At 39.2% G+C, this 26,249-nt stretch overlaps 1 protein-coding gene across 2 annotated transcripts in view; it reads right to left on the reverse strand.

Annotated features, from left to right (window-relative positions):
• GNG7 (G protein subunit gamma 7) overlaps positions 1 to 26,249 on the reverse strand; it is a 407,763-nt gene that overhangs the window by 18,444 nt on the left and 363,070 nt on the right. The window lies entirely within an intron of this gene.

Here is a 26,249-nt window from a genome sequence, read left to right on the forward strand (position 1 = left end):
GCTAAGCACTAGAGACAAAGACAAACATGAGACAGTTTCTGACTTCTACAACATATGGGGTGGTGGGTGGGAGGGAGGGAGGGAAAAAAGGGGAGGGGGGAAGAGGGGAGGGAGAAGAGAGGCAGACAGAGATGGAGAGGGAGGGAAGGAGAGAGAGAGAAAAAAAAAGAGAGGGAAGGAGGGAGAGAGAGGGGAAGGGAGTGGTTTAGGTAAACCTGAACTTCAGAAAAGTAATTTTGGCATCTGGAGGGAGAAGAGTCTCGAGACAAGAAGACTGATTAAACTATTGCAAAGACTTAGACAAGGGAAATGAGGGACTAAACTAGGGTGGTGATTTTGTGAGTGGGGATAAGAGAAGTCTCTTGACTTCAGATCCAAGTTAGAAGAAGGAACACTGGTCAAAGTCAGAAGATCTGTGTTCATATCCCAGAGTGGACACTTAATATTCAACCTTGAGCAAGTAACTTATATTTCCTGAGCCTCGGTATTTTTGTCTATAAAAAGGAGATAATATCATTTACATGATCAACTTCCCAGGATTGTTATTAAGAGAGTTTTCTGTAAACACAAAATGTAATAGGAATGGGAGCTATCATTAATCTCTCTCACCATAGGGCCTTAAATAGAGTTAGTGTTCAACAAGTGTTTGATGATGAATAGTTGGATTACTGCAAGAAAGATACCCAGAATACCTGGGGGAAGCCCCACCTCACTGGCTCTTGCCTAACAACATTAGTTAGGTAGGGTCAGGCTTGTGGTCTGCGGAGCAGGATGAGAAGTTTCTGCAGTCCCTAAAACATGACCACTGCATTAGGGGAAGAGAGAACACTGTGAAAGGGCACACAATATATGTGAGTTCTGATGGGAAGGAGAGGAGAGTTCCTCAGTGCAGCGTAGAGGAAAAAACACAGGATTTAGCATCAGAGGAGCTGGGTTTGGATTTTAAGTTCCAAAATTTACTATCTGTGTGTGGGACCCTGGCTAAATAATTTCTTTAGGCCTCAGTTTTTTGCTTGCAAAATGAAGGGATTAAACTAGGGGACCTCTAAAGCCTCCTTTGGCCATGAACCCCACTAGGAACTGAAAACATTGCAAAACCTGGAGACACTTGGCTCTTTTTGCCCACTCCCATCCCTCAGGCAGGAGTGTCTGTTGTTCTTCCTTCCCTGCTCAGTCACCATGACCCAGCAACTGAATAACCAGTCTAGAGCTAGATATACTCATCTCACGCCTACCTGAGTAGACTTCAGCATGACTTTTCTGGGGGAGGTAGGCATGAAAATGACACCCTATATAGAAGAGCCAGCATTGGGCCTGGTTCAGAAATTTCCTCTTCAACAGGAAAGAGTCAACTGACATGTGCTATTATCAAAGGTCAGAAAACCTCCAACATTTATTACCAAGGATCAACACAGGCCCTCTTCTTTGTGTACTCACCACTCATTTTATCAGTCAACAAGCATTTATTAAGCGCCTCCTATTTGTCAGGCCCTGCACCAAACACTGGAGTACAAAGCAAGGCAAAAGGCAGTTCCTGCTCTCCAGGAGCTTATATTATAGCCTACTGAGGGAAAACAACCTGCAAACAGCTATGTACAAATAGCCTGTAGAAAGAATAAAGAGAGAAGGTACTAGGATTAAAGATGGATATGTGAAAGGCTTTCTCTAGAAGGTCTGATTTTTGGATGAGTCTTGAAGGAAGCCAACAGGTGGAGATGTGGAGGGGATGTTCTAGGCAGAGTGTTCTAGACAGCCAGTAAAAATGCCCAGTTAGGAGACGGCACAGCAAGGAGGCCTGTGCCACTGGATTTCAAAGTAGGTGGGGATGACAGGGATGAGTAAGGTGTAAGAGAACTGAAAATGTAGGAGGGGCCAGGCGAAGGGCTTTGAATGATAAAATGATTATCTGATAGGGTACAATGACAGCTTGGAGTCTAGCACCATTGGCTTCTTTTGGCCTCAAATCTCTCCCTGTTCCAATCCATTTTCCAGTCAGCTGTCAAAGGGATTTTTCTCAGTGCATAGGTTCCACCATGTCATGCCTAATGCCATTATCTCCAGGGACTCCTCCTTATCTCTAGGAAGGTCCTGTGGCATTTGAAGTTCTTCACAAGCCTCCCTTTCCTCTGTTTCCAGTCTTCTTACTTTCTTCTCCCTCATGTACTCTATGATGTGGTGACACTGGCCTACTTGCTATTTCTCACACACTCTATCTCGTGCCTCTGAGCCTTTGTACTGGCTGGCATGCAGGTCTGGAATACTGGTACTGTTTTAAGGTTCTCTGGCTTCCTTCAGGACTCAGCTTAAATTCCACTTTCTGAAGGAAAGAGGCTTTTTTCAGTCACCCTAGTTACTAGTGCTTTTCCCTGTGAGATTATCTTCCATTTACTTTGGATGCATCTTGTTAAGTATCTCGTTATTTACATATTTTGACCCCTTTAGAAAGGGAATTTCTGGAGGGCAGGGACCCTATTTGGTGGTCTTTGGATTCCTGGAACTTACTTCACACAGTGCTTGGCTCACAGTGCTTCATTAATGCATATCGACTTACTGTGGAATTTATGTACAAAGTTCACCTTGCACTATAAGCTATTTCCTTTTAAGCTCCTGGGAAGCACAGGGCCTCTACATTGGTTTGCATGTTCTAAACTCCTGGAGCTTTGCCAGTCTTTATGATAAGGCATCAGGTTTTATCTACTGAACATCTATTACAATCATCCTACAACCAACTCCTTGTTAAAAAAAATTTGAGGGGAAGCAGACTCAGGCTACTTCCCCTTTCCTCTCACTCAAGGTCTTACATCAAACTTTCCAAAACAGGGACATGTGAGGGCAGGTGGAAGTTGAGCAAAGGCCCTGGGCTCTCCCTGAACTGATGCCAATAGGCAAGACTTGAGGTTGAATTTACCAGCTTTCATTTCCTGTGGGATGGATGACCTTCTTGGGTGCAGTAAGTAGAATGCTTCTGGGGGATGGAGCCAGGGGATTTCTGTCTAAAATTCCACAACGACTGAGGGATGATTCTTCCCAGTGAAGGAGAGGAAGTAGTCTCATTCCACAAGCTCTGAAGGTCTTTATGAGAAACTGGAATTTGGGAGGCCCAGGAATGCCTAATGCTGTGGAGATTGTCTTTAGCAGACATTTTTCATGGGTGGGGCAGAGACACACTCTCTCAATTAATAATCCAGTCTCCTACAACAACATGCATGGCTTTTTTATAGCATAAAATTGCTCAACACACTACCAAGGTTTTATTTATTGATCTAATTAATTTTCACAATACCCCTGGGAGGTGAATATTAGGCCCATTTTCTGATGAGAAATGAAGATATCAGGATAATAAGTGACTTGGTTCAGGTCACACTTAGAGTTAAGGGGTCAGTGCAGAGACTGCTAGTTATTAAATTGGACAGAATACTGGGCTTGGAGTTAGGAAGACTTGAGTTTAAATCTGGGCTCAGATACTTACTAGCTATGCTACCCTGGATAAGTCACTTAACCATTGTCTGACTCAGTTTCCTCATCTGTAAAATGAGAACTATAACAACATCTACCTCCAAGGGAATGTGATAATATTTGTAAAGCGCTTAGCACAGGGCCTGGCACTCTAGTGGACACTATACAAATGCTTATTTCCTCCCCTCCGTGCCAAATTTATCCTCTAACCCCCAAATGGAGTGTCCCACAAATCAATATATGACTGACGAAGAGTTGTGTCTTCATGTATTATTTCTCCTACTGCTGTAGTACTTTAAAGACCAACAAAGTGCTTTTTTTATAAAAAACCCGAGTTAGTGCAAATATTATCTTTGTATTTTATATATATATTATATCCTCAGTAAGGAAACCTAACTTTCTCAGGGTGACACATCTAGTAAGTGTTGGATTAAGAACAAGAACAGGTCCACTATTCTTTTCACTAACTACCTGGGGCCTGGTTTCCTTATTCTTGAGCTGAAGGATTATACCTTATAGTGTCCTGCACATACTACAATACTTAAAAACATTCAATCAGTGTGGATAGTTTCCATCAAAGCAAATTACAACAGCTCCAAAACCTTAGGAGATGGTTTTCTGAATTGTGGAGGCCCCCAGGTCCCACCTCCTTTTGATGATGAATCTCTTATAGACCCAGGGGTCCATCACAGGGTCCTTCTCAGAGGACTGGTAGGACCTGCTGAGACTTGGGTGAGCTCGGGGCTGTGGTGACGTAGCAAGGCAGGACTTTGGTGGAGGGTGTTTGGGTACGGTAGGCACTCAATAAATGCCTGTTAATTTCATAAACTGAACTGGGGTTCTTGCTCAAGAGTCTACCATGGCTCCTCCTGTGCCAAGTGGCAGATCTCATTTGCTGATACCAATCACTGTCCATTCCCCATGGGATCCTGCGATCTGCTTACAGCAGTTACATCACCTGAAAGTGATTCATTTTAAAATATGAAGATGTCTAGGATGAGGTCACAGGAAAGATCTTCAGCCAAAATGCTTTCAAGTGGCTCTGGCTCAGAAGGCCTGGGCCTTACCTGAGTTTCCAAACAATCACAGAAATGTGAGCTGGAAGGGTTTGTAGAGGTCGGGTAGTTCAATGACAGGGCAACTGGGTGGTATGGTGGGTAGAGTGCTGGGTCTGGAATCAGGAAAATCTGAGTTCAAATACAGCCTCAGATACTTACTAGCTGTGTGACCCTGGGTAAATCACTTAATCCTATTTGTCTTAATTTCCTCATCTGTCAAATGAATTGGAAAAGGAAATGGCAAACCATTTCAGTATCTATATAAAGAGAGCCCCAAATGGGGTCATGAAAGCTTAGAAATGATGAAACAATAACAAAAGTCCAACGTCTCTCCCTATTTACAGAGGAGGGAACTGAAGCCCAAAGAGAAGTGAGATGCCTAAGGTCACAGATAATTAGTAAATCCAGCATTCATGCCATGGTCTTTTAATTACAAATTCAGTGTTTTTTTTAATAGGGTGTCATATACCTCAGATGCCATAGTGTCTGGAGTAGCACCATTTTATAGAATAATCTGATGACATAAGCACATAATTCAGTTTGACAGGGGGGTAAATGATAAGCAAATTGATCTCACCAATTAGAGGCTAAAGGTAGTTTAAATGCATATTTCAGAAATGTTGTTTCTCTTTCTCCAATCCATGCCTCAAAGCTAATTTAGAATACAGGACTCTTAGGTATAGAAGGGCTCTTTGAGATAACTGACAATTGGATTGAGAACCAAGGATGGAGGATGATTTGCCCAAAGTTATAGAGTAGAAAACTGGGACATAATACTAACAGAAGGACTTACAAAATGCTTTTAGGTGGGCAAAGAGCTTTACATATATAGGGTTTTAAGCTTAGGAACTTCAACTGCCCAAGACCTTTAGAACACCCTGTATTGCCTCCTTTGATCCTTACAGCCATCCTAAGAGGTAGGTGCTATTATTTTCTCTATTTTACAGTGAAGAAATTGAGGCAGAGGTGAAGTGACTTGCTCAGAGTCACAAAGCTAGTAAGTATGAGGTCAAATTAGAATTCAGGTCATCTTTCTGATGCTGCTTCTCTCCCTCTTCTGCCTCCTGGGTCTCTTGCCTCCTTAGAGTGATTGCTCTCAGCTCTATCAGAAGATGTTCTACCTTCCAGATAAAGATCTGCATACAATCTGTAAACTCTGCAGAATTTTAAAGTATTGAGCTTTTTATTGAAAAAAAAAAATTCTTTTAAACCCTTACCTTCTGTCTTTTTTTTTTAAATCCGTACCTTACCTCTTGAATACTCTGTCAATACTCTGTGTTGGTTCTAAGGCAAAAGAGCAGTAAGGGCTAGGCAATGGGGGTTAAGTGATTTGCTCAGGGTTGCACTGTTAGGAAGTATCTGAAGCCATATTTGAACCCAGGGCCACCTGTCTCCAGGCCTGGTTCTCAATTCATTGAGGTACCTAGCTGTACCCATATGGAGCCTTTTAAAAGAAGACACAAAGGTAGTAAATTCAAGGAAAAGAGTCCCTTTATTCTACTTTAAAATATTTAATTAATAAAATGTTCTAAATATAGACTTGAAAATATTTTAACATATTGACACCCATTCTATCTATCTATCTATCTATCTATCTATCTATCTATCTATCTATCTATCTATCTATCTATCTATCTATCTGAAAGGATAAGACAATTCTTAACAAATTTCTGAGGATAGTCTTTAAATCTTCCTACAACAGCTTCTCCATTACCTCCAGCTTCAACACAGCTAAAGGTAATGCAGTATTAGGAGACATTGGTTCTAATCTTGACTCTTCCAATAACTTGTTGCATGATCTCATTTCCCCTCTTTGAGTATTAGTTTCCTCATCTGCAAAATGAAAGGGGTGGGCAAAATCAGGAGTTCTTAATCTATAGTCCATGCATATATTTCAGCAGGTTTATGAATTTGGATGGGAAAAAGGATATCTTTATTTCAAAATAAACATTATTCTGAGGAGTCTGTCCATACAGTTCACCAGTCTGCCAAAGGGATCTATGATACAAAAAAAAAAGGTTAAGAATCTATGGACTAGGTGGTCTTTAGAGTTTAGAGTTTCAATCAATTTTGACGTTCTGAGTTCTAAGGGTCCTTTGTTAGGAAATACAGTCCTGTGGAAAGAGCACTGAATTTGGAGTGAGGCTAGACCTGGCTTAGGATCTCAACCTCTGATTAGTTGTAACTATGGGTAATCAATGTCCTTTTCTATGTTTCAGTTTTCTTATCTGTAAAAAGGAGATCAGAATACTGTGTAGAACTTACCTCACATGGTTGCAGTGAGGGTCAAAAGTGATCATGTATATGTGGAGTGCCTGGAGAACCTTAAAGTGCTTATAACATGTTAGCTTAAAAAATATGCTCTCAGTTCTCTTCTAGCTCTCATCCTCTATGATCCTTTTTTGCTTCAGGTGATGCTATTTCTAGGCAGGTTCTAGGGCAAAATTGATCTAATAAAGTCCATAATTGGTATTCAGTGGGTGCATTAACTCTACTGTACTTCCTTTGATTAGATTTGGCCTCTGGAGGCTAGGTAGCACAGTGGATAAAGAGTTGGTTCAAATCTGTCCTCAGGTACTTCTTAGCTATGTGACCCTGGGCAAGTCACTAAACTCTGATTGCCTAGACCTTGCCACTTTTCTGTCTTAGAACTGATGGCAAGACAGAAGGTAAGGGATTAAAAAAAAAAAAGGATTTGACCCAATAATCTAGTCTATTGAGGCTTTTTTGGGATCCTATGGGATCTCACTGACTGATTAAAAGCTTAAGCCTCTGTTTAATAACTCAGATACAAAAAGGACAGGAATGGGGAGGTAAGGGGAATTTCACTGTGGCTATGTCAATGTGAGCAGCCCTCAAAGGCATCAAGAACCTTGACTAAAAGAAAAAAAAAAGCCAAACCCTTTTCTCCCCAGGAAGGGTTAAACTAATGCTGGGACAAAGTAAAAATGAAGAAGCAATTCAGAGGAGTAAATTTCTTCTAAGACACCACTGGAGAACTTTCTATAGGCTGCACATGGCCCCAAAATGAAATGGCTAAAGTCAGCCCACAGATGTCCAGGGAAGAATTATTTACTTTCCAAAAAAAATCAGAGCCCAGGAAGAACTGGTCAGTTCTTATATTCTTTTTTTTGGACAGAGAGAGACCTATCAGGTGGGTCACATTGTTCACCCTCACCAAAGGAGAGTAGAGGGATGGAGGGTGGGAGAAGAGAAAGGGAAAAAAATGCATGCCATCAAAAAGCAGCTTGGAATCTAGATGAAATTTGATGACTTCCTGTTTTCAGGGCAGGGCTGCTCATCTGCAAAAGCCAACTGGCATCTCCTGATGAATTGTATGTATGATAGAGAATGAGGTTGGTCCTCAAATAAGGTTAATTAATGCAGAAGTAAGCTTAAGGTTGGTCCCATCAGAGATAGCTCAAAGTGGGACATAATGAAATGAGCACTGAATTGGGAAGTGGAGGATCTAAATCTGAATCCTGACTCTGGACTTAAAAAGTGTGCTCTTTTGGCCAGGTTGTTACCCTACTTTGGGCTACAGTGTCTCCATCCTTATAAAGAAGTAGCTGAATCAGTTGAACTCTTTAATGATCCTGTGACCTGGGACTGTTCAAAATTGATTCACATTTCAATATCATTTTGACAATACCCTTCACTAAATATCTCACTAATATTGTCTTCTTTTTAAACCTCTACCTTCTGTCTTAGAACTGATCAATTTGAAGGCAGAAGAGCAGTAAGGGTTAGGCAACTGGAGTTAAGTGACTTGCCCAGGAACACATAGCTAGGAAGTATCTGAGGCCAAATTTAAACACAGGTCTTCCTGCCCCTCTCTCGTCCTTCTTGGGAAATGGTGGTAGCTCTGGATGCTCAGGAGTGCTACTGGAATGAGAACTCTAGTGAGTTCTCCCACTCTGGGATGATTTTTATATGGGATCCTGTGAGCTATGGAGTGCAAGTAGGATTTGATCCATTTTATAGATGAAGATAGTAAGGCTTAAGAATGGTAAATGGCTTGTTCACAGAGTAAGGCAAGATCTGGATTACTGGGTTCAGTGAGAGAGTCTAGGCCTAAATAGTTCTCTTTGACTCCAACTATGAAGTTATCTTTCCCTATACAAAAACTTCATTAATGAAATTATGATGAAGGGACTGCAAAGCAGGTGCTGTTGAGAGTTCCTAAAGTTCCTATTTAGGTCTACTTCACTTCCCTTATTAGATTTGGTCCAATATTCTAGCCTATTGAGATCTTCTTTAGATCCTTATCTGTTATCCAACATATTAGTTGGATTTCTGAGTTGTACCATCTACAAATTTGATGAGCATGTCATTGATATCTTTACCTATGCACTCATAGGGCAGCTGACTATACAGTGGAAAGAATGCTGGGCCTAGAGATAGGAAATCTTGAGTTCAAATCTGGCTTCAGACACTCACTAGCTGTGTGATCCAGGGCAAGTCACTTCACTTTTACCTGACCCAGTTTCCTCATCTGTAAACTGGGCATAATAATATTACCCACCTGACAGAGTAGTTGTAAGGATCAAATGAGATAACACTTATAGAGTGAAAAAAAATTTGTAAAGTGACTTGCAAACTTTAAATGCTTTGTAAATGTTAATTATTATTATTATTATTATTATTCACCCAAGTCATTAAAATGTTAAATAGCACATGGGCAAGGGCAGATACCCTAGGCATTCTGATAAAGACCTCTCCAAATTGACATGAAACTATTAATAGTTTAACTATTATAAAACTTAACTATTTAAGTGGATTGCCTGGTCTAGATCTCTATGCTATGTCCACAAAGATGATATTAAAAAGACTCTGTGAAATACATGGTTAAAATCTAGGTAAAAAACCTAGAGCCACTCCCCTGATTACCAATCAAGTCATTCTGTCGTGGGCTTTCTTCTTTTTTTCCCCTTTCTACTATCTTACCTAGTAACCTCATCCACTTCAGTTATCATCTATGCGCAGATAATTTTCCAATGGATCTAGCCAGTCCTAACCTCTCTCCTAAGCTCCTATCTCTGAATCACCAACTGCCTTTTGGACATCTCAAACTCAACATGTTCAAAACATGTTTGCATGTTCATTATCTTTTCCCTCAAATCCCTTTTGTTCCCTCAAATTCCTCATTGGAACTTCTTTAGTATTGTTGAGGGTACCACCGATGATGACATGGTCACTCAGGCTTGCTACCTCAATGTCATTCCCAATCCTTCACTGATGCTCCCCCTATACATCTGCTTCTAGCCTTGTTATTTTAACCTTTACAAGATTATACATATATGTGTATGTACATATATGCATATATGTTTATAAATAAATATATGTGTATATGTGTATGTATACCATATATTCTCTTGACATAGTCACCTATCTCCAGGACTTTAGCAATGGCCTCTGATCTGGTTTTCCTGCCTGAAGTCTCTCCCACTCCAATCTAAAGTGTGGATATGATTATGTCATGCCCTGATGCTCCAATGGTTCCCTGCTACCTCTAGGTTTCAATGTAAAATCCTTTGTTTGGTTCTTAAAGCCCTTTACACACTGGCCCCCTCTTATATTTCCATGTACTCTGTGTTCTAGAGTTATTGCACTGGCTATCCCCCATGCCTGGAACACTCTTTCTACTCTGCTCTGCCTCCTAGCTTCCCTAGCTTCCTTCAGGACTCAGAGCCTTCTATAGGAGGCCTTTCCCAGCCCAGCCCACTGCTAGTATTTTCCTTTTGAGTTTACTTTCCATTTATATCATAATATGTATATGTTTTCATGCTGTTTTCCCTATAAAAATGTTAGTTTCTTGAGGACAGGGACTGTTTTTACCTTTCTTTGCCTAAGTGCTAAATATGTGTAGCATAGAGTATTTTAAGATGTTGACTGTGATAATATATGTATAACTCAGATAGAATTGCCTGCCAGCATGGGAAGGAGAAGAGAAGAGAAGAGAAGGGAGAAAGTAAGTTCAATCATATAACTTAAGAAAACTTCTGTGGAAATTTGTTAGTACATGTAATTAGTAAAAAAAAAAATTAATAAATTAAATTTAATTTTAAAAAGGAAATGTTGATCATCTAAAAAAAAGAATGAAATTAGTTTGGTATGACTTATTCTTCAAAGAATTTCAAATTTATAAAGGGCCTTAATTATATTTGGAAAAAAAAAATCCTCCTCATAGCATCCTCAAAGGGTAAGCTCTGAGTATCTTGCCTTTACTTAAAGAACTCCTGTGAGGGAGTTCATTCCACTTGTGAATAGTTCTTATTTTTTGGAAATGTTTCTTCTGTCAAATGTAAATTCATCTCGGTCTTTCTACCCATTTCTTCTAGTTGTGTTCTTCTGGATTAAAAGGAACAAGACCAGCCTCTCTTTCATTTGAAAGTGCTTTAAATATTTGAAGACAGCTGTCATGTCCTCTGTAAGTCCTCTTTTCTAGGATTAATGTCTTCAGTTACTTCAACTGCAATAGTTCATATTTAGAGAGTTTTAAGGTTTGCAAAGCGCTTTATTTAACATTATAGCATCTGAACCTCAACCCTGGGAAGAAGGTGCTATCATTATTTTTATAGCCTATTTTAAACTTGTTTATTCTTATTATGAATTTAATGAACATCAAAAAACATTTCCATATAAAAAGGAGAAACTTAAAAAAAATGGACTACATACAAAATCATCAATCTCTACTAGTATGGCTTGGATTTTTAAAGAAAGATTTAAAATTTAATATAACACTTATAAACTTCTGTTCTTTATGTGTTTTTAAAAAATTTATTGATGTTCTTTTCTTTTTTTCTTCCATTTGTGTCATTATCACTCCTTTCTACTCTCCTCATTATATCTTTCCCCTCACCCTTGAAGTTCTTTCTTATATCTCTCTCACCCCTCCCCCCACCCCATATTGACTATGTCTGAAAATGTATGTCTTTCTGCTTGGTAGGTCTCTTATTTTACAAATGAGAAAACTGGGGCTAAGAAGTAGTATCTGAGGTGGCATTTGAACCCAGGTCTTCCTGATTCCAAATCCATTTGGTGATTCTCACACGGCATGAACTTAAAGTTCTTCATCATCTTAATTGTGTTCTGGATATCCTCCAAGTTATCAATTCTTTCCAAAATGGGGCACACGGAATTGAACACAATACTCCAGATGGGGTCTGACCAGGGCAGAGGGCAGTGGGACCATCACTTCCTTAGTCCTGGATACTATTTCTTTCTTCCTTAGTATAGTTTAAGATTAGTTTAGTTTTTGTGTCTGCCTTTTCATCCTGATGAAGACATATTGGCTCTTGGTGACCTCTTCATTAAATAATGTGTTCAGATTGCATATAACTGGCAGACAGTGTTGATTTTCTGATTAAGTCTGGTGGAGGCAATATGTGGGTTATTTCAATTGTTGCCTTGTTTTCTGTATTTAGAAGTTCTGGGAAGTTTTCTTGTATTATGATTACTATTGCATTATAATGTTGGATTTTTAAATTTGTATTGTTCTTCTGGAAGGCCTGTGATCTGTAAGTTGTTCTTTGCACCCTTTCTTTGAGATCAATATACGTGTGGAGATCATATTTTTTTAAATGTTATTGGTTTTTGCTTTTCTTCCATATTATCTTTGACTTTGGAATATTTGTATTGTATTTCTATATATATATAAATATTTGTATTTATATATATATATGTATATATATATATAAATAATTGTATTTCTAATCTGTTGAAGTCTGTTGCTCATTGCAACAAGATGTTGGAATAAGGGCAAAGTTGGAAAACACTAGTCGAGACTGCAGAGGAGAGTTTAAAGCACAAGCTTGTGGAATAGTTTGGGTACTCTACTGGAACACAGAGGCTGGTGGGGGAGGGACGGAGGATTAGCATTTTACACAGTTAATTCCTAAGGCTGTTTTACCTTGTTGGGCTCTGCGTAGACTATGGCAGATAATGCCTCTTTTGCAGTTTTTTTTTTTTTGAGAATTAGGGAGGACTGGAGAAAATATCTAGTCCTTAATCTTGTTGGTCACGTTGATCTCCTTTATTTCTCTTTCTTTTTTAATACTTTGTTACAAGTTATGGTTCACTAGGTAGGGAAGGATGAGGATTACCTATGGGAATAAAGTCAGTATAATGTCAGTATAATGTCAGTATAATGGGTGATGTAACTGTCTAAGTGGACAGCTGTGCTTCTGGAAAGGAGTGATGATGCATAATGGAAGTACCTTGTTCCTAGAGTTGGTACAGACGTTCTATAACTAGTTCTAGTCTGCTCCTCATGGCATACAGAGCCCGACTATTGACTGGCACATGGCTGTAACTGGGGTGCATTCAGGAGGCACTGAGGAGCAGGGCTTTTTCCTGACGGACCCAGCTTGGGGCTTACAGGTCAAATGATTTGCCTACCATCTTTTTTTAGGCTGAGAATCCACCATGCCCCTATGAGTCTGTGTTGCTTTGTCTTCTATGCCCAATGATGGTAATGTAGAAGAATTTAGATGAAATGACAACTGGGTTGTTGCACAAGCTGCTGTGACCTACATCAGAAATATAGCTATTATGGGTGGGGATCATCAGAATAACTAGCTCCCTTGGCTTGGGCGAACTAAAAGACTGTAATATCAAAAATCAGGTACCTTACGATTAGAAAGGACTAAGACAATTAGTTCCAAGACTTCAGAAAAAACATGTGGCAGAAGAGCAAAACAACACAGCTTGGTGTCCAGAACCTGCCAATCTTTGTACCGTGACAAAGAGGGGTGTTACCTCCAGATCTATGATGAGGAAATGTATACTATGAAGGAAGACAACCATCAAACATTTAGAAGTGACAAGCATACACTGTGCTAAGTCAGTTCTGGGGATGCGAAGACTACCTTTAAGCAGTTTATAGTTTATAAGGAAAGACAACATATACAGAAGTATGTGTGTGCAAAATAAGCACAAGGTACATTTTTTGGAGGGACCAGTAGGAAGGATTAGAAGAGGCTTTGAAGGCAGTCCTTGAGTAGTTTTGAAGGAATTCTAAGAGGTATGGGAAGGAGCCAGTGAAAAGGTGTGGAAGCAGGACATGGAGTGATATATGTGAGCAGAGGTGTGCTGAAACAGTTTTAACTAGCTAGCAAGAGCCAAGTGTCAAAATTTCAGTGACTATCATTAGAAAACAGCCCTTGTTTATTGTTCTGTTGATTGTCTAGAATTAAGGAAGTGTAAGGAATGCAGATTGAATTTAAAAAGTGTCTCTGCATACATTTTCTCCCTCAGGGACCCTAGTTAAACATTTATCAGCACACCCCAGTATTGATGTATAAGAAACATTGTTTGAGCTCAGCAGAGATTTAGCAGAAGGGTCAGGGAATGAAATAATCACCAGACTGGAGGTTTGGGGACTCTAGGCTAATAAAGATGATGATAACAATAAAACAACTGGCATTAATATAAGGTTTGGGGGGAGGCCTAGAGATGGGGAGGTCCTGGGTTCAAATCTTACTTCAGACACTTCCCAGCTGTGTGACCCTGGGTAAGTCACTTGACCCCCATTGCCTAGCCCATACCACTCTTCTGCCTTAGAACCAATACACAGTATTGATTCCAAGACGGAAAGTATGGGTTTAAAAAAAAAATATATATATATATATATGTTTTCAAGGATGCCTTTGATACACATGTAGATTATGGATATAAAAATTGCCATTGGAGCACATGATATAGAGTTAGACCTTATACCAAAGTCCCTAGTTTATTGAGCAACTGTGGAAAAACAAACTGGAATAAAGGACATAATTAAAGAAAAAAATATAGAGTTTGCAAAGTGTTTTACACCTATCATCTCATTTCAGCCAACGCAACATCTGTGTGTAACTGTAAGAAGGCCTATTTGGATGGATTCTAGAGTTTATGGAGGGGGTAATGTTGGAAAGGTAGGTTGAAATCAGGTTGTAAAGGTCAACCTCATTATTGGGAAAACTTAATCTTCCAGCAAGATCCCATCAGACTCTGCCCTTCACTTCATCACCATCCTCTGAACTCCAAACCTCCATTTAAGGAGAAAGCTGGGGATATCTCCTCATTTCTCATCAGACTATACCTATGGGACTTCTTTGACTTATCCACCATGGTCCCAAGCACCTTCCAAGCCCCTCCTCTCTCTTTTCAGCTTCTTTTTGTGTGTTATCTTCCCCCATTAAATTTTCAGTTCCTCAAGGGTCTATCTTTTTTCATATAAGTATCCTCAGTGTTTAAGCCCAGTAACTGGCACAAAGTAGGAGCTAAATGTTTATTGACTGACTTGGTTGACCAACCAGAGGAGCTTATAATTTGCTCTTAGAGATGATAGGGTATTATTGGAGCTGATGGAGTAGGGAATGATGCAGTCAGATTCGAACATTAGGAAAAGCACTTTGGCAGCTGGAGAAGGGAAAGACCTGAGAACTGCAGACCAGTGAGGCAGCTATTGCAACGGTCTAGGCAAGAGATGATAAGGGTCTGGAGTGGCAAGAAAGGGTCAGAATCGAAAGCTGTTGTGAAGGCAGAAATGGCAGGATTTGGCAAATGACTGGATATGTGTGAAATGAGGAGTCAAGGAGAATACCATGGTTGTGAACCTAGGTGATCAAGGGGATAACACTCTTGAAGAGAAATAGGGAAGTTTGAAGGGAAAAATAAGTTTGTGATGTCTACAAGACATTCACTTTGAAATATAGCTAATTGGAGATTTAGGACTAGAGTTTAGGTGAGACTAATAATTATTAGCATTGACTAAAAGCATTAAGTTTTGAAAAGTGCCTTACATATGTTATTTCAGGCAGTTAAGTGGCATTGTGGTTAGAGAGCCAGGTTTGGAATCAGGAAGATCTGAGTACAAATCTGGCCTCATATACTTTCTAGCTATATGACCTTTGCCTCAGTTTTCTCAACTGCAAAATAGGGATAATTATAGAACTTGTCTCTCAGGGTTGTTGTGAGGATCAAATTAGATAATATCTATAAAATACTTGGCAAAAGGCCTGACACATAGTAGGTGCTAGCTTTTATTATTATCCTATGGGGCAGATAGGATTGAGTCGAATTTGCTGACTTGGTTGAGATTGGAAAGAGTGGATATTGAAAACAGAATAGGGCAATGGCCTAAGAAAGTACTGAGAGGGATTGGTGGTTCTGGTGATGATTAAGTTTGGGAGAGACAACAAGATTTGGAAGAGATAGGTTTTGGGAAAAAGACAATTAGTTCATTGTGGGCCATGTTGAGTTTGAATTGCCTATGGATATTTAGTCATTGGTATTTATATGGGGCAGCTTGATGTGACTGTGATGTGTCACTTTCTATGTTGTAGTTAAGGCTGGAAAAGTAGCTCTCAGTTTTATCAGAAGCTCTTTGAGAGTAAACTCCAGCATTCATCTTTGTATCCCTGTATCCTCACACAGGGACTGTATGGGAACACAACTGGGACTGAGTAAAAGCTTGTGGATTTGAACTGATAACCACTTTCATTTCTATAGTGCTTTAAGGTTTACAAAGCAATTTCTTTATAAAAGTTCTGTAGCAGGTAGAATATGAATTATCTCTGTTTTACATATGAAGAAACTGACATTCAAAGAAAATATTTGATTGGGTAGAAGCATAAAGTACATTCATGTATGCAGGGGTTGTACCCAGGCACTGTCCCAGGTCTAGATGCATTGATCTCTCCATACAGAGAATCAAGTGGCCAATTAGGCTTGGTTTTGGCATCAAAAACGTCTTCTTTAAAAGGTAGGAGGCAGGAGATTTCTTTACTAGTTTAGTCTACAGTGGAGATGACTGATGGATTCAGTCCATTTCTACAACTTAGCTTATCCTTTAAAGGCAAGAGAGAGAAGTTTTTTGGAGAAAGAGAAGGATTAGACCTGATGGAAGCAGGGTCAGAGAGAACCAGAGGTAGGCTGTCAAGCAGAGTAAGGGTTGGACTTCTAGACTTCTAGGCCCAGAAGGAAGTCTACAGAGCCAAGTGATCCCTCTAGTAGTCAATAATAGTGGTAACTAGCATTTATATAGTACTTTAATGATGGTAAAGAATATCATCTCATTTGATCATCACAACAACTCTGGGAGGCTAGTTATTATCTCCATTTTATAGATGAGGAAACCGAGGTCCAGAGGCATTAGGTAACTTGTTCAGGGTCACACAGCAGCTAGTAAGTATTTGAGGCTTCCTGACTGCAGGTCCATCATTCTATCCACTGAGTCACCTACCTGCTAGGGAACTATAACAGAGAACAGAAGGACAGCAAGTAAGGGGGAGTTCCTAAGGTATACTGGGAAGCCTAGCAATGTGTCTATTAGCAACAATAGTAAGGAAGCCTTGTACACAGAGACTAATACACTGTGGTATAATCGAATGTAATGGACTTCTCCATTAGTGGCGGTGTAATGTCCCTGAACAACTTGCAGGGATCCAGGAGAAAAAAACACCATTTATAAGCAAAGGATAAACTATGGGAGTGGAAACACCGAGAAAAAGCAACTGCCTGAATACAGAGGTTGAGGGGACATGACAGAGGAGAGACTCTAAATGAACACTCTAATGCAAATACTATCAACAAAGCAATGGGTTCAAATCAAGAAAACATGTAATGCCCAGTGGACTTACGCGTCGGCTATGGGGGGTGAGGGGGGGAGGAAAAGAAAATGATCTATGTCTTTAACGAATAATGCTTGGAAATGATCAAATAAAATATATTTTAAAAAAAATAGTAAGGAAGCCACAGGGCTGAAGGAATGGATAGATCTCAGGAGTAAATCAAGCATCCACCAGTCAATTCATAAGCATTGCTAAGTGCCAACCACTGAAATAGGTATTGGGGAAACAAAGATGAAAAGGGAATACAAGAAGCAAACTTCCCTTTGGAGTATTACTACTGATAATATGAGTTCAATAGATTGTACAAATTTGGGGAGTAATCAATCCTTGAGGTGTCTTTGAGTGCCTTCCCTTTTGCAGGGACAATACTTTGACCCTGGAATAGTACAATGAATCTAGAAGACTGAGTAGGTACTTGGGAAGGTGGTACTCATTGGAGGGGAAGGCTATTTGATTATCCAGGAATACTTAGTCTTTCTCTTAAGGATGGCCTTAACCCTAGGGTAGAATTAGGGAAGTCTGGAGCACTGCATCAGTCTCTGGGAAGTGGAGACTTTCAGGAGAGAGGAAAAAGTGTTTTCAACTATTTATGGGACCAGGTGCAAGTCCTTTGTGGGTTTTTTTGGCTAGGTTAAATGAAGCTTAGCTGTTTGATGTTTTGTTAGTCTGAGTGCTTCAATGAGAATAGAGGGTGTTTTTCCCTTTTTGTTTTTTCTTGTTAAGACCTAGACATGACCCAAATTCTAATGTTCCTGGTGGAAACTTTGGGTGGAGACAAATGAGTCAAATACTAATGTTCCAGGGAGAATACTGAGTGGGGGCATGAGCTGAAGAAATTAGGATTTCTTCGTATTAGGAGTCCCCAAGATTGAAGTTGGCATGTGTAAATCTCCTGAGCTGTTTTCCTATGATCCTGGGACATGGATTGCATACAGCTAGTCAGTGTGTTAGATCTAGGTCTCTTAACTCCAAATCCCATGCTTTTTCTATTGGACCATGCAATGTAGGTAATATGTTCAAATCAGCTGACTAATGGACATCTGAGTGACTGCTATGAGCAAGGAACTATGGGGGATACAAAGAAAAAGAAAATGTGATTTCTGTCCAATAGGAGCTTATGATTTAGTTGGGGGTGGTGGCAGAATATGCATATATAAACACATATATGTATGAAAAACTATACACAGATTCTCTGAGTTGGAAGGGACTTTAGATATTACCTCGCCCAAACTACTACTTTTACTACAAAGAAATGTGATTTGACTATGGTCACACAGTGACTAAGGAATACCAAATAGTAAATGGTAAATGCCACATGAGGCATCATGATATAGTGGAAAAAAATACTTGACTTGAAGTTCAAAGGAGTCCCTGTTTTGCCACTTTTGTGGTTCACTTGTTTCAGTCATCCGACTTTCCATCACCCCATTTGGGGTTTTCTTGGCAGAGATCCTGGAGTGTCTACCATTTCCTTTTCTAGCTCATTTGACAGATGAGGAAACTGAGGTCCACAGGGTTAAATGACTTTCCCAGAATCCCATAGCTAGGAAGTACCTGAGGCTAGATTTGAACTTAGGAAGATGAGTCTTCCTGATTCCAGATCTGGCACTCAAACCTCTATTCCACCTAGCTGCCCTCACTGACACCTACTATATGATTATGGGTAAGTTACACCTCATCTACGAAATTCAGTTTCTAGTCTGTAAAATGGGGATAATAGTTTTTGTCTTAGCTAGTTAGCAGGGGTATTGTGAGGGAAGTACAAGTAGGAGCTACCATAACATTTCATGAGTGGCACAGAAAGCAAGTGTTTATGCTTAGCTATTTCTAGTCAGGAGGAACAAAACCCTTCTTGCTCATCTGTGGACATGTGAGCTAAGATAAAAGATTTAAGAATGTCTTTTTGAATCAAGACAAAATCTTCCTAGAATACTTTTTGAATTTTTTTATCTCTCCTCTATCTTGTTATATTTGCTTGGGTACATGTCATATATTCTCCTATGCAGTAAAATATAAACTCTTTGAGGGTAGGATTGTGTCACATTTTCTCTCTGTATCTCCAGTTTCTTTTACATGGTAGGTGCTAAAACCAATTCTCAGTCCTCATTCCCTTTGACCTCTCTGCAGCATCTGACACTGTTGGTCACTCCTTGCTCCTGGAAACTCCTTGATGTTGTTTCCTACAGTAGAATATAAGCTCCTTAAGGAAAAAGTTTTTTTAAATTAAAAAAAAAATTTAAAAACAAACCTTTACCTTCTGTCTTACAATTAATATTATGTATTGGTTCCCAGGCAGAAGAGCAGTAAGGACTAGGCAATGGGGGTTAAGTGACTTGCCCAGAGTCACACAACTAAGAAGTATCTAAGTGCAAATTTGAACCTAGGACTCCTTTTCTAGGCCTACCTCTCAATCTACTGAACTACCCAACTGCCTCTGATTTGTTTATTTTTGACTTTTTTATTCCCAGTACCTACTCTAGAGCTGAGAACATGGAAGAGACTTAATGAGTGCTTGATGAACTAAATTAAATTGAATTTTTCTTTTAAACTACCCTTCTTTAACTTTCCTATTTCTGTTGAGGGCACAACTAACTTTTACCATTATCCATATTTGCAATCTGAATGATCAATTAATCACTCAATAAGCTTTTATTAAATGCTTATTATGTGCCACATACTACTAGGTGCTGAGGATACAAGTACAAAGAATGAAATAACTCATTCCAATAGGAGAAACAAAAAAGACGTGCTGTAAGACTTTTGGGACACCCTGTATAATATAGATTGTGTATATCTACATATATACAGACATGTAAACATACAAATACCTACACATATAAGCATAAATATGAAGTTATCAAATATACACACACAGAGAGCAGTTAAATATAAAGTACTTTGGGAGGGAGGGCACTTCCAGTTGGGAGGACCAGGAAAGACTTCATGGAGATGCTACTGAGATGTATCTTAAAAGAAGAGAGGAATTTTCTGAAACTAAAGTAAGGAGGGAGTGAATTCCAGGACACGTCAAGGCAGTGCAAAAACAAAGAGATGGGAAATGGAGTTTTGTGTGTCAGGACAGTTTGGCCAGATTCTAGAATGTGAGAGAGGGAGTACTGTCTAATGAGGCTGTGAATATTAGAGGTTAGGTTGAATGGTGCCTTAAAAACTTAAAAAAAAAAGGGGGGGGATGTTATATTTTCTTTCAGAGGCAATCATCCTGAACTCTTCATTTTCCCTCTTCCCCTATGTATCCAAGTCTTGCTAATTGTCCTACCACACATGATGTCTCACAGATGTCCCTTTTTCATCCTTTACACAGCCATCACTCATTTTACTTTGGGGCCCCTCTATGGAGTATTACCTCACCTCCTGGCCCAAACTATTAGAATGCTTTCTACTCAGTCTCTCTATATGATTTCTCTTCTTCAGTCTATCTTCCATGGCTACCAATGGGATATTATTAAAATAAAGGTGTCAATCTCTTGCTTAAAAAGCTTTGGTGCTTCCCCGTTGCCCTTATGCTGAAATATAAATGTATCTGCCTAGTGCTCAAAGTTCTTCATAACTCATCTTTTCAGACTGGTTTCCCATTACTCTTCACCTTTGTTTATGCCAAACTGGCCCATGGGCTGTAATTCCCTATATATGTCCCACTATATCCAGTTTCCATGCCTTTGACAGACCAGACTGCTCTCTCTCTCCTAATTCTTGGAAAGAATCCTCTTGGATTCTTTAGTGCCTGCTTGAGTTTCACCCCCTTTAATAACTTTGTGTTTATTTTGTATTCATTTATTTGTGGATATGCCATTCTCTGCCCTCTTATCTCTTCAAATTCCTTAAGGGCAGGGACTCTTTACTTATGTCTGGTACACAGTAGGTGCATGACAATGATTTGCCTAATCTTACTGACTTGAATTAATCAGCATTTATTGGGCTGAACTGAAGAGTGGACTGGGCTGAGTCAGGTACCCTTGGTTCTTCTGGTCCTGGTCTGCTGCTCATCAGTTAAATCACAATTTTTTCCTCTGCAAGATGAAGGAGCTGGACAAGACGGTCTCTCAAGCTCTGGGCTCTGCCATTTTATACTCAATAACAACAAGAACTTCAATTGCTACAAAACTTTAAGGTTTGGAAGTCTCTGTGGAGAGGAGCTATTATTATCCCCATTTTACAAATCAGAAAACTATGTTCTTATGGCTCTTCAACCCTCTCTCATCTGATGGCTCCTCAGGTGAGGCATCTGTTAGTGACTGTACAACTGCTGTTTCCTAAGTATCCAGAGGCCCTTATGGTTAATGGTTGCATATTTTTTGGGGGGACCAAGTTGGGTACAGCCAGGTATGTGTTGTTTAATTTAAATAGAGATACAAGAGAAGCCAAAGCACACCCAGGAAGAAAGGCATGAGGTGACCTGAACTTCAATCACACAGCAGGTGTTCTGCTGGAACTGGTTTTCCCAGAGCAGTTATGAAATCTCCTTCCTTTCATATCTATAAAAACAGAATGGCCTATTCTCTGGGAAGACAGTGGTGCCACCTCTCTGAAAACATGGGGATGGACAAAATACCAAAAGAAGTCAGCCTTTGAGGCTCATTAATTGAATTGTTTTAGTATCTTTGCGCAGCAGAAAACCATTTGGTGGAAATTTGGGTTTTTTGTGAAATGGAAAACAGATTGATCTGGGTTATGATCATGCCTTTGCCACAAGCTTCCATATGACCAAATATAAGTCACTTTCCTTTGGTCCTCAGGTTCCTTATCTGTAAAAATATCCCTTATTGATTGGCCTGTATCGGTGGTGTCAAAACTGAATAGAAACACATTCCTGTGGGCTTCAAACTGACTTAGAAAATCACACTATGTCATACTGTATTTTTATTTATTCTGTTAAACATTTCCCAATTGTATTTTAATTTGGTCCAGGCCTCACTTTGGAGTTTCGTAGAAGGAATGGGGCTGCTGGACTTAGAGTTTGACACATCTGGCTTAGATCTCTAAGGTCCCTTTCAGCTCCTAATCTATGATTCTGTGATCAGTATTTCTTAAACTAATTTGGTCAAGACACACTTTGGGGCTTGAAAGATATTGGCAGAACTCATAAATACTAGGTAGGGGAAGAGTTATGATTTAGAAGAGTAAAACAAATTGCAAAAAAGTTATAGCATGTAAAGCATATTTTTTGATAGCTATATAACTTTACATTTAATGTTTTATTTAATTATTTAAAAATTTTTATTTAATTATTCAGTTTAGAATATTTTTCCTGTGTTACAAGAATCATGTTCTTTCCCTCCCCTCATCCCTTACCCCCTCCCATAGCCGATGTGCAATTCCACTGGGTTTTACATATATCCTTGATCAAAACCTATTTCCATATTATTGATATTTGCACCAGGGTGATCATTTAGAATCTACATCCCCAATCATATCCCCATTGAACTATGTGATCAAGTAGTTGTTTTTCTTCTGTGTTTCTACTTCTGCAGTTCTTTCTCTGGATGTGGATAGTGCTCTTTCTCATAAATTTCTCAGAATTGTGGAGAAGTCCATTATATTTGATTGTATCACAGGGTATGAGTCTCTGTGTAGAATGTTCTCCTGGTTCTGCTCCTTTCACTCTGCATCAATTTCTGGAGGTCTTTACAGTTCACATGGAATTCTTCCACTTTATTATTCCTTTGAGCACAATAGTATTCCATCACCAACATATACCATAATTTGTTTAGCCATTCTCCAATTGAAGGGCATCCCCTCATTTTCCAATTTTTTGCCACAACAAAGAGTGCAGCTATGAATATTCTTGTACATGTCCTTTTCTTTATCTCTTTGGGTATAAACCCAGCTGGATCAAAGGGCAGACAGTCTTTTAGTGCCCTTTGGGCATAGTTCCAAATTGCCCTCCAGAATTGTTGAATCAATTCACAACTCCACCATCAATGCACTACACATTTAATATTTTAAAGGCAGACACAAAGGCCCTTTTCTTCAACACTAATATTCTCCCTCTAATGTTATATGGCTACAAATTATGGAACATTACGATCTCTGAACGATAACAACCACAGGTGACTCAAAGGGCAATGGAATTATGCATGGTAGCTGAAAATAGGCTGTAGTAAATTGTGAATAGTGATTTATACTGGAAAAGTAATATAAAAACATTATCAAGGACATGTATGACTAAAAAAGCAGGTGGGGTGGCCATATAGCAAGAGAGACAGCTCTAGTATTACACCTATAAGTAACCTTATAATATGAAAAGAATCAGAGGAAGGTCTCTAATGAATTGGGTACATCCTTTATGGAGGACTAAAAGGATGACATGGACAAAATTTACACAACATCAAAAGGTATGGATTAGTTATAATCTGTCCTATTGTCCTAATTGAATCATTAAGAGGTACAAAAATTGCTAACATCATAAGTTTTCCTATAAACTTTCATTCACATAATGCAAAATAGCAGGCCTGGGAGATTAGACTTTAGGACATGATGGATTATATGATTTCTAAGGCCTGATTTGGTTTTAATATTTTGTGTTCCAAGAGTACTTCTGGCTCTGATAGTCCAGATTCTAGAGTCTAAGGTTCTTTCTAGCTCTGACATTGTATGTCCTAAGAACTCTTTCAGTTTTGACATCCTTTTTTTTCTTTTTTAAAAAATTATTTATTTTTAAGTATTTTTCCAAGGTTATATGATTCATGTTCTCTCCTTCCCCTCTTTTCTCCCCATTCCAGGAGCTTCAAGCAATTCCTCTGAGTTATGATGTTTTATCACTCAATATGTATTTCCATATTTTTAATTTTTATAAGTCTTTTAAAACCAAAACCCCAGATCCTATACCTATATAAACAAGTGATGAATCATGTTTTTCTACTCCTACAGTTCTCTCTTGATATAGATAGCATTCTTTCTCATAATTCAGGATTGTCCTGGATCCCTGCACTACTATTAGTAGCAGTCTATTACATTTGATCATCCCATAATGTTTCAGTTACTGCATATACAATGTTCTTCTGGTTCTGCTCATTTCACTCCACATCAGTTCATGGAGGTTTTCCCAGTTTATATAGAAATCAAGCAGTTTATCATTCCTCATAGAATAATAGTGTTAAAGGTAAAATTTAGGGTTGAGTCTGAATATATTATTTAATGGTTGCCAGGGATTTAAATTCTAAATCCCAATGAAATACTCAAGTCAGAATGGGATGTTATGTTGGTTTATTTATAATAAAAGGAAGAAATTAAGAAGGAGAAAGAGGGAAAAGTGTAAAGATCTACTCCAGCCTGGCCTGAGTCAGGGGGAGTTCAGAGGCCTCTCAGCCAAGGGACCTTCCCAGAATATTAAATCTAACTCGGCTTCCAGCTAGGAGGCCTCCTTGGAGGCTGGAACCTTCAGAAGGGTCAAGGGAAAGGGAAGTCAGCCTTAACACTCACCACATGGTCACCTAAGGGAAGCAGTCCCACCTAGACCCACTTTTCCAGCTCCTCCAATTCAAGTTCCATCGCAAAGGTCTGCCAAAGCTGCAAAAGTCCGCAAAAAGCCCTCCTCACAGGAAGTGATGTGAAATATACAGGCAGTTCTTTACATCACTTCCTGTGTCTCACATGTACCAATGATGGCTTAAACTTGGCTTGGGACAGCCCAGGGGGTCAGTCAGTTGGTTCTGATTTTTCACTTGCTAGCACAAGCTGGTCACAGACCATCCTCCCCTACAGTTAATCCTTAAGTGGGGGTGTATACATTCCTGATTGCTAAAATTCTAAAGACTAAGCAGGGTGGAGTAAATCTAAAATTCACAATCATACTCCATTACCATCATATACCACAATTTGTTCAGCCATTCTCCAATCAAGGGACATTGGCATTCTTTTTTTTTTTAAATTCCCACCCAGCTTGGTTATTTTGTGCTTATGTCCATAATCTAAGGCCTGCATGGTTGGTATTTATGAAAAGGAGGCTCTGGGCCAAGACTTTCTCTTGCTCTGACTACTGTATTTCTATTATGTTCCTCAACTGGATTAGATCCAATAATAAGTCAAGTCACTAATCTATAGCAAGTGGGACATCTCCTGCTGCTCAGAGGGATTTTTGGTTGAAGTGGCTTTTGTACAAAAGTGCAACATTCTATGAATCTTTTGATGTCCCTTGTAAAATTCTTTAAATATCCCTTGTTGAATTAACAAAATCTCTTGACTCATTAGGGTGTTGTGACTTCCAGGTGGATCTCATGAACCTCAACCTTTGCAGGGAATCTGCTTGATTCATTTCCAGTCCACCTGCCTCTCTAGCATTTTAATAAAGACCTATTTTAATAGTGAGTGACCTATGGAGCTTAAACCTACATATCCACATTTTTTGCTACTAGATGCAAAATCAAAACACTGGCATATAGTAGACAAAAAAGATAAAAAGTTGAGATGAACGATTTTATTAAGGCAGCTTTCATCCAACCTGCCACTTTTAGTGGAGTAATGTCTATCAGTAATAATAGTAATCATAATCCATTGTGCTTTAAATATCTTAAAATCCTCATAATACCAAATGTCCAAGTTGGAAGGGATTTTAGAATGTAAAAAACCAGAGCTGGAAGTGACGATGGAACATGAAAAATCAGAGCTTAGAAGGGCTTTTAGGACCTACAATGTCACAGTCAGAAGAAACTGAAGTCCAACCTGGATTTTATAGATTTGGAAACTGAAACTCAGAAAGACATAATTTGCCCAAAGATTTCACCACAAATTAATGAGAGCTGAAATTTGAACCCAACTCTTCTAATTCCCAGTCCAATGCTTTTTTCCAGTACATTGTAAGACCTCCAGCTCCAAACCAAATGCTGAACTTGTCAGAAGAGCATAAACTCTGTAATGATCCCTGAGAATAAACCCTTATACTTAGAGAGTACTTGCAAGGCTCTTTTCTCACAATGACCCTGAGAGGTAGGCAGTATATTCTGATTCCCATTTAAAAAACGAGGACATTGAGGCTCAGAAAGCTTAAGTGACTTGCCTAGGGACATATACTTGGCTGGTCAGTAATAGAGCTGGAGCTCAAAGTTTCCCTTTCAGGTCAATTCTGTGCCCAGTCTATCAGTGCACTTCTCCTTGAGGAATTGGC

Source organism: Monodelphis domestica, chromosome 3 (genome assembly GCF_027887165.1).
Source record: "Monodelphis domestica isolate mMonDom1 chromosome 3, mMonDom1.pri, whole genome shotgun sequence".
In the NCBI taxonomy this organism is placed as follows: Eukaryota; Metazoa; Chordata; class Mammalia; order Didelphimorphia; family Didelphidae; genus Monodelphis; species Monodelphis domestica.